Here is a 10,618-nt window from a genome sequence, read left to right as displayed (position 1 = left end):
GATGTTCACAGCCAACACTGACTGATCTAGAGAATCATGGCACATGGAATAATTTTGGTGGGAAAGGACCTTAGAGCTCATCCAGTCTCCCCCCCTGCCATGGGCAGGGACACCTTCCACTGTCCCAGGCTGCTCCAAGCCCCATCCAGCCTGGCCTTGGGCACTGCCAGGGATCCAGGGGCAGCCACAGCTGCTCTGGGCACCTGTGCCAGGGCCTGCCACCCTCACAGCCAAGAATTCCTTCCCAATGTCCCACCTAACCCTTCCCTCTGTTAGTGGGAAGCCACTTGCCTTTGTCCTGTACATGGAAGAGGATTTAATTCACCCAGGAGTCAGTGGTTTCAGCATCAGGATTATTGTCTTTATCCTTTTCTTGCATGTGCTTGAAGGAAGCTCAGGTAACATCCATCTGTCCTGACATCCCCACTCATGTCTGAAACAAAGAGTGAGGTTCTGTAAGGGGATTGGGGTGTCTTCAGAGTGATCCTGTGGGAGATGTGATGCTGCTGGTGGAGACCAAGAGCTCGTGTGGGACGTGAGCTCAGGGCTCACAGAGTAGGGGCAGTTCAGAGAGTGCAGAAGCCCCTGAGGAGCTGGGAAGAGAAGGAATCTGAACCAAGCCTAAGTGGAGATTCACAGGAACAGGGGGAGCAGGGCACCACAGAGAGCTCCTGCTCAAGTGCAGCTGGGATTTAATCTGTCGCTCCAACAGCCTGGAACATGAGCAGGATGGAAGCAAGCCAGGCCATGCTGCATGTCCTGGAAGCCACCCAGGGCTCCCTGGTGCAGAAACAAATGCTCGAGACAGTGATGGGTGCAATCAGCAGTTACTCCTCACACAAGGGCAGGGCACGTCAGACAGTTCCTGTGATGGAGTTGAGTCACTGTATGCTGAGGTGCTGCTGGGACACTGCAACATCTGCAAGGATCCTCTGGAGCCCTCTCAGAATAGAGGAATGCTTGGAACAACACACTAATCCAATAAACAATGGGGGCTCCATCAATGGAGAGTGAAAGGGAGAAGGAAGAAAAAAGAGAGGAATATTTGAACACAAGTTTTGGGAGAGGGGCTGGCAGTGGCAGCAGGCCTGAGAGCAGTAGGGGCTGAGTGGTGAGTACAGAGCTGCCTGCAAGGGCAGCAACCACCCTGGAGACCCTCACAGGAAGACTCAGTGTGTGCAAAGTGCTCACAGCCACACCAGCGCTCCTCTGTGACACTGCTGCTGCTCTGCTCAAGGGGCTTTTGTTAGCAAAAAATAATAAAATTGTCAGTATGGTTAGATCTGGGGGAAGCTCACAGGGAATGCTCTTTTGAGAGGCCAGTGTTTCTGTTGGTCCCTCAGCACACTCAGAATGTGAGAGGTGACCTCAGAAGTCAACAGCAATCTTTGAAATTCCTCAACTGTGCAATACAGTCCCTGGGCCAAGTCTCCACTCAGCCCCACAGACTCTCTTCACCCAACAAGACATTGAAGACTGATTTTTTTCTCAGACTCTTTCTCATTTCCATCTTGTCCAAAAAAATTGTCCAGCACTATATTGCCTCTCTAGAATGTATTTTTTGAGGTCAGAGACCACAGGAACTCCTGACCTGCTACTTGTTGGGAGAATTTCTCTGCCCAGCTTTGATGCAGGCATTGAAGTCATCTAGAGAGACAAAATATTGCTTTTCTCACAGAGGAGCTGAAGACTAGGATGGGGATTTAAGCCCTTCACAGCTGTCAAAGGTTTCTCTGTAAGAAATTCCTTCCTATTCCACTCACTGTGAGGAAATCCTCACACTTCACAATGCTCTGTTTGAGCATTGATTGATTATTTTGTAATATCAGCATATCAGCACTGAAATGCTACAGCAGAGAATTCACTGGGCCCAGTAGTTATAATTTTACAAAGTCCTTTTCTTGACAAGTAATGTAACTCAGAATCCCAGGAAACCACTAAGCAAATTAAAATCTGATGCACAATAAACAATTCAGCTTTAAAAAACACATGGCACAATAAATGAACCAGAACTGGCCCCGTTCCCATCCACAAAGGAAGATTAGTGGGAGCAGTGTGACCTCTGCAAAGCATCAAAATATCCAGGAGTGCAGTATAAAAGTGTCCACCCCCTTTAATTTCTGCTTTTCCTTGATTGAAAAATATAAGATATTTTCTAAAAAGGACCATAAACCACCTATAAATTTTGTTTCAGAGAAATGCAAATCCCTTTCTGTCAGTAACCCAGCACCCAAAGTGTGTCCAGTGCAGAGCAGCTGAGCTCTTGTGGAGAGGAGATAAAGGCCAGAAGATCTGACATGGATTCATCCTCCTGTTAAGGACTGAGAGGCACCTGGGCCAAGAGTTCCAGGAGAACAAAGCCATAACGCCTCAGCTCTTTGAGAAAACCTCTCTACTTCAGTGCCTCACTGTCCTCTGTGGCTTCTTTCCCTCTACCCAGGAAGATCCTGAGATGCTGAACAAGTGGAGGATGACCAAGAGAATCATGGAATCATGGAATGGCTTGGGCTGGAAGGGACCATAAAGTCCATCTTGTTCCAAACCCCTGCCATGGGCAGAGACACCTTCCACTATCCCAGGGTGCTCCAAGACCTGTCCAGCCTGGCCTTGGACACTTCCAAAGACAATGCACTTCCATGGCCATGCCTGGATCACAGGGAGTACAAGGAGAGGTGGTGGGATCTGAGCTGAGTTAATCAGCTGAAGGCTGAAGGATTTACCAGGAGCTACATCTACTTGGAGGACAATGACAAAGAGGACAGAAGAGAGCTAAGTGGTACCAGACAGTTCAACAAGGGGCAATAGTCCCACATTGCAGCCTGGGATGTTCAAGGTGGCTTTTAGGGACAGTTTTCTCCCCCAGATTTCTCTGCAGCCCTTGCACAAGTCACCAAAGAGGTGAGATACTTCCACCTTCTCACTGGATATTCCATTTAATATTTGGATTGGTAAAGGCTCAGCCACCCTGATCTAGTGTAGATCATGCTGTGAGTGGGAGGTCCATCACCCACAGAAATCCCTGTGGTCAGGTTGGATCAGCCCAGCTTAGAATTGAAGGAAAGAGTAGAAGCATTTCTAAAACACTGGGACTTGGACCTTAGTGATGAGCAAAGTGGTACAAGGATGTAAGGATCCTCTGCTCAGCTCTTCCTGAGGTTCTAAACCTGGGGTTTGGCTTTGCAGAATTTACCCCGCTATGTAAGTATTGCCTTCTATGGGAAAGAGAGTCATGGAGTTCATCTGATTAATGGTTTTCCTCTCACACCAATATGGGAAATGTGGGGCCAGTCTCCATTCTGGTGCTTGGCATTTTGGCAGCACTCAGGACATTCTGACAAACCTTCCTGGAACCACAACAAGCCCTGCCCATGTCTTCCCTCCTGCAAGTCATGTTCAGCCTCTTTATAAAAAAAACCCAGACACATCTGGGGTGAGTGACTGGAGGCCTTCCAGCTTTCTTGGCTGAAGGTCCAGCCCCATATTTGAGGTAGTGTTGATGGAAATCTCACTGTTCCCGTGTCTTTTGCCCTGGGAATCAATGTCAGAAGAAGGCAGAGCTTTCATCTGACTTTGCCAGGAACGGTGTTTCTTTCCTAGTATGTTACAGAATTTCTGAGAGAGAAAGGGCATGATTTATGTTTGGAATGAAGTTTGAACTACCCCCTCAGACTAGGCCTGATAAGCAGCCTTAATGGGGCCTGGAAGCCTTTGATGCAGTGAGAATTCAGTTGTGGAACAGTTAGAAATTATGTTAAGGTGACTACAAAGTAATCGGCTATCCGAGCATGAATTAGAGTGAAAAGCCTGACCACCTTAAGGCAAAGGTAAACAATGTTAGCTTGCCAATCAGAGTGCCTTTGTAAACGGTAAACTATATGGAAGTGTATAAAAACTGACATCTTCTCACTAATAGAGGGAGAACGTTGCATTAATCATATTGGTTGGATGTGCATTCTGTCCTGTCCAGCTCTTCTAATTTAATGAGGTCCCTGGCTTTACTAATAGGTGGGGTTGTGCTTTCTCAGGTAGCCACTTCCCAGGTGCCCCATTCCCCAGTACCTGCTTGCCCTGCCTCCTCTCTCTATGCTGTGAAATGTCCGTCAGGAATTCCACAGGAATGGAACCGCAGTGGGTCCACCTGGCAAAATCAGCAGCTTTATAAGATTAATTTTATATCGAGGAGTTTGATTGTTGGAACTCAAAATGTCCCTCAGACATTTTTGGAGGTTCCAGGCCCAGGTCAGAAGCATTTGAGACCCTGGCAGGCAGCTGCAAACAGCTGTGATTTTGGGTTTGAGCCATGGAACGATTTACCTTGCAGGAAGAACAAGAAGTCACAAAAGTTTAGATATTATAGTACAAGTAGTCACAAAGTAGAGGGAAGAATTTTTGAGTGCTGTACAGGGGGGTTTTGGTTTTGTACATGGGGGTCAGAAGTTTTAAGATGAAGGGATCTGGGCCTGGCCTGGCCTCCCTCTTTTTTCTTCTTTACTTCCATGTTCTTGGTGATGTTGGCACTCACAGATTGGTTTAGAGTAGAAAAACACCATTTAATATAGGTAATAGGCATTGGGGAAAAACTGTAAACATGTAACATGTGATGTACCATATAAAAGATAGAAAAGCACCATTTAATATAGGTAATAGGCATTGGGGAAAACTGTAAATATGTAACATGTGATGTACCATATAAAAGATAGAAAAGCACCATTTAATATAGGTAACAGGCATTTGGAAAACTGTAACCATGTCACACGTAATGTCCCATATAAAAGACAGCAGCAGCCCTGGGTGGGAGAGAAGAAGCAGTCGGGGTCAGAGAGGATGTCAGGGTGTGTGTGTGCCTCTGCCTGAGCTGGGAGCAAACCACAGCAGCCCCAGAAGAAAATCTTTGAGATAACTTGCAATAAACTGCCTTGAGACCCAACAACAGAGACTGCTGAGCCTTTCTTTGGAAGCTCGGGTGGGAGGAGAGACTTTTCCACCACACGGAGCCACCCCTGACCCAGGGTGGTGTTCGACATTTGATAATGAACTTGTTGGCTTAATTGTATCTAAGGCATTTTTACCACCTCCCCACTATCAGTCCAGAGAAGCTGTGGCTGCCCCATCCTTGGAAATGTCCAAGGCCAGGCTGGATGGGGTTTGGAGCAACCCCATAGGAGGGGGTGGAACTGGATGGGCTTAAAGGTTCCTTCCAACCAAAATCATTCTGGGATTCTGTACAATTATATTTATTTTCCCTATTATTCTTCATGGATCCAGGATAAGCTTTGACATTTCTGGCAAAGGCATGAATTTCCTTACAAGTTCTTAATTTAAAAAATAAGCAGTAAAAATACAGGATTCCTGAGTAACAAAATAGATTTGTTATTACTCCCTATACCCAAAATACTGGCAAAGCAATTCCTACAGCTCCGATTTCTTCCAAAGGACTGTGCTGCCCCTGTGGGCAGAGCAACACTGAGGGTTTCCCAGCCCACTTCGGGACATGGTGGTTTAGGAGCTCTGTCCATGAGCCCAAACACCTCCCACTGCCACTTGTCTTCCATACAGATTTTTTTTTGCAGTTTTGACTCACGTCTTTTGGAAGATTTATAACAGCTCAGCACTTGGAAAGGGATTCTCAACTGACCTTTTTTTTTTTTTGTAACCTGACAAACCTTAACAAATTCACTTCTTCATCTGTTCTAGAGGTGTCCATGGGCAGGGACACCTTCCACTATCCCTGGTTGCTCCAAGATCCAGGGCCTTGGACACTTACAGGGCAGGAGCAGCCACAGTTCCCCTGGTCCTCAGAGAGACAATATGGATGGTGGAAGCCCAAAAAAAATATAGGAGATGGGTTAATTTTGAGGAGTCCTGTGATTGTGTGTCCAGCAAGGCTGGATTTTCCTGTTTTGCACATGGAAAAATCTACCACAGAAGTGTTTACAGTGAAGTATTTTCTACTGATTTATTACAATGGAAATTCAGGAGCCATCTGTGCCTATTTTTTTGTAATATTAGAAAAGGTACTGAGGCAAGAGAGCTTACTAAAATAGGAAGTTTCAATTGTGTTGTGTAAGGATGTTTTTTCTTGATTTTCTTAGGCTGTATTTTGCTAATGCTTATTTTATTTGAACAACTGCGAATCATTTTCTGATCCTTATTTTTCATTTGGAAGCTAAGAACAAATTCAATTTTTTACCTACACCATGAGATACTGTAGTAAATATATTTTTAAAATATTTTGTTTGTGGAGATAAATGTGTATAAAAACTGTAAATTCATGTAAATGTATGCAAATATGGTATCCTGAAGACAAAGAAAATGCTGTTTCAGGTGTTTGGGTGGTTTAGATGAATATGACATAAACATCTCTTTGCTGTTGTTTATGTGGTTCACCACAGAGATAAAACAACAGCAGGTCATGGCAGAAATTCCCACGATTTTCCACTTGTGATTTCACTTCTGGTCTCACAGTCACAATTTCAGAAATCTTTATGAACTGACTATGGCAAATACTCCTCTGGCTGCAGGTAGCAGAGGTGGTTTGAGGGTATTAGCCAGACATCCCCCGAGGGTGCTGGCACTGCCCAGGCTCCCCAGGGATGGGCACAGCCCGAGGCTGCCAGAGCTCCAGGAGCCTTTGGACACTGCTCCAGGGATGCCAGGGCAGGATTTTGGGGTGTCTGCAGGGCCAGGAGCTGCACTGGAGGATCCTTGTGGGTCCAGTCCAGCCCGGGACATTCTGTGATTCCATGTGGAAGGCACTGATATCCCTGAGGGCAGGGGGTGGGAATGAGATGATATAAAATCCTTTCTGACCAAACCATTCTGTGAGCCTCTGGTTCCTCCTTTAGGGTGGGCAGGGACGCAGCCTGGCCCAGCCCTGCTCTGGGCTGAGGCTGTGACAGCCCCAGGGCTCTGCAGGTCACCTTCCTTCTGCCAGAGGCCACTTTTCTTTTGTGCCTTACCACAACAGAGGCAAGAACCCACATGGGACCTGTCCCTCACATTCCTCCTGGCCTCAAAAAGGGATGAGCACTTCTCCTGAGCACCATTCCTTATGTAACCTCACCAAGGATTAAATTAGAATTTCAACCCAACCCTCACAGAGGAAGAGCTTTGCAGAATTTGCACCTGATGGTGACCATATTTTACAGGGACTGGGGGGGGAAAAGCCAATCACAAAATCAAAGTTCAAAGCCCAAAACTGCTGAGTGCTATTCCACTTTAGAGGGTCGCACCCGGGAGCATTGAAGACGATGTTAAGGAATTTCAGATCCTGGGATTAGGATTTGTGGGAGGGGGATGTTATTCCAAACATCTCCCTCTGAGGACTATATTTACATCAGAACATTCGTGGGTCCAGATTTCTCTGGGAATTAGCAGAGCAGTAGCAGCTTCCCGCAGGGTGACAGAAGGTGACACAAATCACTGGGTGGAGCTGGATTTGGAGCAGAGTCCCCGTTAATCCCAGGGATTTTCACAGACAACCCCAGTACAAGCAGTGTGCTCACCCTGGGAGCAGTGCTGTGAACTCAGGTGGATCTGTGGGGAACAGCAAAGAACACAGAGAAAAGAATCCAGGAATTTTCCTCCTTTCACTTCAGGTTTGTGGCAAATGTCATCTGCTGCTGGCTCAATATGATTTATAATTTTGAGGACACAAGAACTGGTCCCCAGAATACAAGGTGCTTTTTTGTGCTTTGAATGAAGGCCTGAATCCTTCTGTTCATTTTGAGCTATTTGAGTACATTCTCCAAATATTCCTGCAGGCAATTCCCATGAAGTCTAGAGAGCTGTATAACTTTTATGCAATAAATCTGCCAGAGGGTAGGGTTGGATGGGATTTTGGGAGGAAATCCTTCCCTGTGGGGGTGGTGAGCCCTGGCACAGAGCATCTGTGGCTGCCCCTGGATCCCTGGAAGCGTGCAGGGCCAGGTTGGACAGGGCTTGGAGACAACCTGGGATAGTGGGAGCTGTCCCTGCCCATTTCTTTTTTCAATTTCACATCCCACATCAAAATGTAATCCAGAATAATCCCCAGGTTTTTGCAAAGCTGCTCCACTTCTGCTGAACTCCTGCTGGATTACTTGGCATGTACCTGCTTGTGTTTATTCCTTAAAAAATACAGGAATGCACTTCCAGGCTCCAGAGCAGACCCTTCCTCTGAAACATCCCCCTGCACAAATCATCTCTCACAGCCTGGTTTCATCTGCAAATGTCAGCAAAGTCTGTTCAATACAAGGTGTTAAATGGAAATATTGGATCATGCTGGCTCACACAGATTCCTGAAGAATCACACTTGATGCAACACCCTGGTTTGACAGGGAACAATTCCTAACTCCTCTCCGAACATGGCTTTCTCCAATCAGCTTTACAAGGATGTTGTGATTGCTCTGTGATGAGATAATTTTCTCAAAACAAGCACAATAAACTCAAATTATTCAGTTAAGGTTACACTTGAAAGACATTCAAATATGGATAAGTGGGAAGTACGCAATCCACACAGCCAGATCTGGCTTTTTTCACAGCTGAGTTACTTTTTTAGGCTCAAAATATTGCAGAACATGTGGGTTTGTTTTTAAAGATAGCACGAGTTGGCAACAGAGCCACAAAAACACTTCTCATCACTTTTGGTACGATTTAGGGCAATCTGAAGAACTTGAATATCTTTTCTTCCCTAACTATGAGTGGATTATTTTGATGTGTAGTATTCCCCTGGAATTTCTTGACTTTATCACACATAACAATATCCCTGTGGTGGCTTTTAACCCTCCCCAACTGGTCTTTTCCTTCAGTCTGAAGTCTGCTTTAATACAGTCCTTTGTAAGAGCTCTTCATTCTTTCTCTCAGTGAGCAGATTTCTGATTTTAATTATTGAAGATTCCCCTTTCAGAAAGGCTCATGGCCCTGGGAGAAGCTGTGGAAGCAGGTGCTTGAAGCCTGAACCTGCAATGGCTGCTTTCCCTTCCCATATCCATCTTTTGTTTCCCTTCTTCACAAAAAAACAAAAATCACATTCCCTTTCCCATCTCCATTTTATGTCACCTTTCTTCAAAATAAAAATGCACTTTCCATCCCCTCTTTCTACTCTTTAATAGCCCCATGTTTAAACGACCCCACCACAGAGATGTAAATAAAAAGATTGTCATCTGGAACAATTTTCCACAAGCCCCACCACAGGCCTGAGCCCAGGCTCCCTGGGAGGCTCTTCCCAATTTCTCTTTGATTTTCTACCTTTAGTGTAATAAAAAGAATCAAAACAGCTACATCTCCAATATTTTTTGGCCTTAAAAAAAAAAAAAATACTAGGTCTTTGTCTTTCAGGAGGTCATCTCAGGGACCTGGTGAGGAGATGTAATGATATTCATTATCTCAGTAGACAGAAGCACAGGTGAAATCTCAGTTTGGAATTTTAATAGAAAAATAAAACCCCAGCCTTGCTGACGAGCAGGTCCTGGATTTGTCCTTCCCAGCCTGGATGGTCTCGCCAAGACCACAACATGGAAGGTGTGGTCAGCAGAGAGCACTGAGGAGCTATTTTGGAATAAATCTCCATTAGGAGAATTGGCAGTGTCCATCACCTGAAGGAGGGGGAAGGAAGAGGGTGGGGACGACAAATCCCCAAACCAGATGTCATCTTCATTTGCAGTGAAGAGTCACACGTGCTAAAAGGGGCTGACAGTGCTGGCTGATTTTCCACATATTTGTTTTGCAAAACTGCTGATCCCATTGTGAGTGACACACAGACGTGGGGCAAAGGGAGTGCCAGTTCTGCCCTCTGGAACCTGCTCAGCTGGATCCAATATTCTGTTTACCTTTGTAAAAAGGTGAGCCAGAATTCCTCAGCTCACCCCCTGCCCCCAAGAGCAAGGCAAGAGGAGCTGGTCCTGTGTGAGGGCTAAGCCAGTGAGCAGAGCACCCCAGAATCCCAGAATCAATTAGGTTGGGAAAGACCTCTGAGATCATTTAGTCCAATTGATGACCCAACACCATCATATCAGCCAGACAATGGCCCTGAGTGCCCCATCCAGGCTCACCTTAAATCCCTCTGGGGACGGTGACTCCACCACCTCCCCGGGCAGCCCCTTCCAGGGCCAATCACTGCTTCTGGGAAGAGCTTCTCCCTAATTCCCAGCCTAAAGCTCCCCTCTGCTGCAGCTTTAAGGCTGTGTCCTCTGGGATTTCCCAAGTGAGGATCCTCTGCTGCACACAGAGACACAGGTCTGGAGTCAGGGTGTGCTGGGCACTGGTGTGCTGGGCACTGCTGCAGAGTCAGCATCTCAGCTCTCCATGTCCTCTTGCTCCATGAATGGCTGGGTGGAGGCTCCCAGAGCACCCAGGGGCCCAAAAAGGAGCAGCAACTCCATGTCTGTGCTGCCCAGGGTCTGGGAGGGAGCAGCAGCTGAGGTTGGGCAGCTTTCCAGCAGAGAGCTGGGATGCAGCTGCACCTCAAATCCTGGAGCAGTTCTAGGGTCCTCAGGACGTGAAAGACATGGAGCAGGTCCAGGGATGGGAACAGAGCTGGGAAGGGACTGGAGCACCAGGAGAGGCTGAGGGAGCTGGGAAGGGGCTGAGCCCCAGGAGAGGCTGAGGGAGCTGGGAAGGGGCTCAGCCTGGAGAAAAG

The sequence above is a fragment of the Lonchura striata genome, chromosome 21 (genome assembly GCF_050655825.1).
Source record: "Lonchura striata isolate lonStrDom1 chromosome 21, ASM5065582v1, whole genome shotgun sequence".
NCBI classification, from domain to species: domain Eukaryota; kingdom Metazoa; phylum Chordata; class Aves; order Passeriformes; family Estrildidae; genus Lonchura; species Lonchura striata.
Note: the sequence above shows the minus strand (reverse complement) of the source record.